The following is a 5,018-nucleotide window of genomic DNA, read 5'->3' as shown; positions in this document are numbered from 1 at the left end:
ATGGGGTCCCCGTGACCCCGTGACCCCGTCTGTGCTTGGCTGGAGACGTTGCAAGAAATGGCGACCAATCGATGTCATTGGCGTTCGTGCTGTTAGTTTCTTTCCAGATTGTCTGATTGAGCGGTAGGTGTAGGCACCTCAGTATGCTTGACATAGGCCAGCACTAGTTCCCCTACCTCACCCACTCTTTTTCGCTTCTCTTCAGTGTAGGGCTTTTAAAACAATTATATATACATATATAACTAGACGAACCTTATGATCGTACGGCAGTGAAGCATCAGCGCCAACACTGGTGTTGCTGTCTTTGATGATGATGATGATTATTCGTGCACCTTAATTTGTATCACATCTAATGAAATTATCAGGAATGGTGGCACTTGACATTCTGCTGTAACCTATGAGGTAGGCTAGTTCTTTTTCTCAGCGTAGTTCCTTTTATGCAACACTTGAAACTGTGTTGTTTATAATGGTAGATACTTAAATTGATTATACGTGCTCACAACTTATGTTCAGAACTGTCTAAGTTAAAAGTCCCAGAAGTCCGGTCAGTCTATTTTTTGTCAAATATAACTAGCCCCTGGACTATTTTTACGAACTTATTGATTAATATGCGACTGTGTTTAGAGTTTTTAATTAAATGCACTAAAGCAATGAATCAGAAGTGGGATTTATTAGGAATAATAACATTACTATGGCACTGCGAGAAACATGGTATAGCACACTGGTGTATTTATCCATCTGTCGTGATAAGCCGGATCTTGGCGATAAATAAACACCGGGAAATTGGAGAGGGCTGAAGTGCTGACGCATCTTACTGAAGTCATCGTGCATAGGGTATTACGACCATAACCTCATCCACCATATTCATCTTACATTTTCTACTGGTTTTACTTTTGGGTTCAATATAGCTCAGTTCTTAAGGCACCAACTTACTGACCGGAAGTTCCGTGGTCTGAACACAACCTCGACATCTAGACTGCTCCTGTTTAGGCATGAGCAACCTGGCAGTTTCATGGCTCTCACGTTTCTTTTGGGGTACGTGGTAGGCGAACTCCGAAACAGTGTTAAAACTGGACGGTATATTTAGTTTATTTTAAGGCTTGTTCACCTGCTACATGAGAGCGACAACGATTTCCTGTATTGCGATTTTCGTTTTAGTCATCTTGGTTCAGTCGCTGAGTGTAGTTGCGATAGTTGTGATTACCTGCTCCGGATTCGTGGTAATCATCGTCGTCTGGATTATAGTTGTGAGTTTCTTCAGTTGATAAATCTATTTAAATGAAAACGAGTTCTATGTGTTTGCTTTTATTTTGGCCATTTGATACTGAACAACATTACAAACGTACGTTTCCCTAAGCTGCATTTGAAATTTTCAGTCAGTATATATGCCTAATCCCGTAAATCCCATCTCCCGGCATTTCCGATAAGGGACCTGAACCTAGGCATTCTGGTATGTTGTGCTTGGGTTGATGAAGACTTAGCCACGGTAAACTTCGGAAAACTGTTTCGGAACCGCTAGTCCACCGACCAGTTTGCGGAGTCTATGACTTTTTCATTACCAGTTGCCTCGCGAAGAATCTGTGGTAAACCGGACAGACATTCTGACTGGTCAGCAGTATTCAGATGACTGCTCCACCTGGCCAAGAGCATAAAGAATCACAACGAAAATGTAACTCCGTGTCTGGCTAAATATCTGTGAAAGCTACGTGTGGGAGCAATAGCAAGGCTTTTGTACTAACTCACTTAGCGACTTAATCACTTATTGTAGTCAACTGTCCGAATGAACGTGGAAAGATTTTAAATCTCCAGATGGCAAAATCTTATTTAGTCCTATTCGCAGGTGATGAATCGAAAAACTCGCTTTAATTTGTCCCTTTGTGGTGAATGTCCGATGGAAACATTGTTGTTCGTGGTTGGTTTATCTCAAATCATCTTTGCACAGGACGCCCCACTCCTCGGATTGTCATAAAACAGAATGAAGACCACTTTGCCGTTTACCTCGCGGGTGGAAGAGGATACGTGCGAAGTATAATTGTTAACTTGTGATAGTCAGCTTCTAGAACCCTTCAGAAACTCAGATAATAGTGGTTTCATTCTTATTCCTAACTTTTGCGTTCAGTTAGACACGGACTTTGCAAAGGCTGTCTGGTCTGCGGATTTTTCCAACTTATTGTTTGTTCACAATGAACCATTTATTGGTTATGAATCAAGATATGAATCAAGGTATTTCATTTTTTGTCGTAAACAAGAGCTCATTTGTTTAGAGCGAACATTTTAGGATGTGTATGAGATGAAAGTTTTGACGTCAACAGTGTGCAACATGGTGCAGTTCGGTTCAGAATATCAGTGGCTATACTGATGACCAACATTTTATTGACTGTTAAGTCCACGGAGGAAAATATCAAAGTCGTAATTCCTGAATACTTGACCATTGCTCCATGGATTATGCCCGTTTCGGGTGTCTGCAGAAAGACCAAATAGCGAATCTATCATAAACAGTTTTGTCTGCCCAGAAGAGGAAGTTTTAGTTTTACAGACCAATCGAGTGATTACTTGTCAGTTAGGAAAAAAGCAATATTTTGTAGCTCCAAAATATCATAACGTGCAGTTTACTGATAGAATAACTGACAGAAACATAGAGAAAGCTAATTATTTGCGGGCCAATGGTACACTTTCACTTCCAGAAAGTTCTTTATAATCTGTGGAAATTTCTTCATATTTTGTTGGTTTCCTTTCTTTTATGGAATATTTGAAAGTCAGAACATAGCGTAGCGGAATAGGGTGGAGTAACCCGACGCTTCGGTTGCCGTGGATAACATTTTTCAAACATCTCTACAAATTTCCTTTCTTTGTTTTCGAATGATATTGTCAAATTTTTCTAAGTTTAACACCCGGCCCTGAAGTTTGCTCAAACTGAACGTGTGCTTTTGGAGTGATTGTGTCATGCACTAGCGGATCACTAATGAAAATGGGCAAAATATCAGGCGATAAATGCCAAAAACAGAAGGACCTGAATTACCCTTTGTGGTTTGCTATTTATCCATGCGTCTTGTACTGGGAAATTAAACTTTGACTTTCCAAGTGTGATACGTTTAGCGAGGTTATTAACAGCTGTAGACTGTGATAATGTCCAGCAGAGTAAATTATAGGCGTGAAAGCTTTCATGCTCTCCCAATCATCCCGTCTCACACTCCCTCCAGGGACAAGACAGTAATCGAGTTCGTACTGTACTTCGCGTTATTGGTCTTTTCTACAGCTGTGAGGCCGTTGTGCAATGCATGAGTGGTGGCATTCGTTTGGACACAAAATTCAGTAGCACGCAGCGGTATCTTCATTGCCTAGTTAAACTTGAACGAAACCGAATAAGACCCCTCAAATGTCTGTGAAGAGGTTCGTGAAGTCCGATGTTAATGTGCGGAGATGTTCAATAACTGCTGTGACCCTACAGTGTTCAGTAAAAGTTCTATCAAACCGGTTTCCTCCAATGAACCGACATTTCAGGTTAAGCTTCTATTAATTATTTATTAATTTGTGAATCTTTCCGTATTAGTCCAGCAAGGATAATTATCACTGTTCCGTTCAGTGGAATCGTACTGATTCTATCAACATTCCGAAAGTTCATTTTATAAAAACATTTGCCAAACTCATCTGGAATTTGTACAAATAATGATTTATGATGTAACATAGCTAGGCCGTACTCCATTTAATTTGTTTTCTTCCGTTCTGCTTGTATTTTGCATCATCTGCTATTCTGCTGCACAGCTTTCGAAGTTGCAAGCAATGTTTTTTGTCCATTCAGTTAATTCACCAAAAGGAAAAGATATCTGCTAAGAAGACCAGCCTTTTGAAATCTACTAACAATACCTAGATTGTAATCTCGAGGTGAGAGATCAGCATCACCTAAGACAGGTTGACTCACCACTGTTTCCCGTTCAATTGTAACTTGTGGAGATGTGCATATTTTGGTGAAGGTGGAGTTTCACCCTAGCCACATAGTTTCATGTGTTGACAAGTATTCAGCAATGTGTCCATTTGTCACGTGAGGCAATGTGCACCTACAGAGCTCTTGCCTGAAAGCGGAGTCGAATTGCTCGAGGATGACTCTGGACTCTGTCGAAACCTAGACAATGATGTTCACAGTCAGTTCTAGTCAGCGGCAACTTCAAACACCCTGTGCGTGCATCTGTATGTGTGGTTGACACTGATCTCTATCTAGTCAATGGGTCAACCAAATCGGTGAATATTTTAATATGTGGCACATTGAAGGAGCAAGAATAGTGTATGATTTTCTCATGCGGAAAAACGTGGTTTCCTATGGGAAGCGTTTCTTTAATCCGCTATAAAGGCAGGAGATTTTCCCTGTTTCTCCGGCATGAAAACGGTAGGTTGTAGTTATTCAAACAATATCTAGTGCTGAATCTGACGAATCATCTTTAAAAATTTTCATCCAGATATTCATTACCAACATTCGAATATGAATTGCGCAAAATCCGTCAAATCGACGAACATTTCTCAATAATCGCCTCTTATCGATGGGACCCTTTTCGTAACCATCAGATTGGTTCAATTCCTCACAGAAAGTTCTAGATGAATGCGCCAGATTGCTTTCAATCCACATTATGCATATTGCTTGAATTTTCTGTATAATTCTATTTTCGTCTGTCCGAACTGAGTACACACACAAATAAACGTTGTGGACCTGTTGTTGAGGATGCATTTTTGCAGTCGCGCAATTTTCTACTTGATCTGCTTAACGAATTTTGGTGTTCATTGACGAGCAGACCATGCCATTTTGTTATAATAATTCAGAAATATTTTTCATGACGTTTCAAGGTTGTTGTACGATCCTGTGCTAAGGCCGTGATCTCAAAGCAAGGAATAGGTTACAGCCTAAACGCACGATCTAGGTGTCCTATCTGACAGGTAACGTGTAGTCTAATTCACCAACGGACGGTCAGTAATAATTGCGGCGAAACCGAATTCTACGAACTTCACCTGCGTTTGTTCAGTAGTCGCAA

General features: G+C 40.5%; 1 protein-coding gene across 1 annotated transcript in view; it reads left to right on the top strand.

Moving 5' to 3' along the window:
- Positions 1-5,018, top strand: part of T265_03508 (hypothetical protein) — a gene marked incomplete at both ends in the record, with an annotated part of 16,266 nt that overhangs the window by 3,344 nt on the left and 7,904 nt on the right. The gene's annotated exons all lie outside the window — the stretch shown is intronic.

The sequence above is a fragment of the Opisthorchis viverrini genome (genome assembly GCF_000715545.1).
Source record: "Opisthorchis viverrini unplaced genomic scaffold opera_v5_51, whole genome shotgun sequence".
NCBI classification, from domain to species: Eukaryota; Metazoa; Platyhelminthes; class Trematoda; order Opisthorchiida; family Opisthorchiidae; genus Opisthorchis; species Opisthorchis viverrini.
Note: the sequence above shows the minus strand (reverse complement) of the source record. Positions and strands in the feature narration are given on the sequence as shown.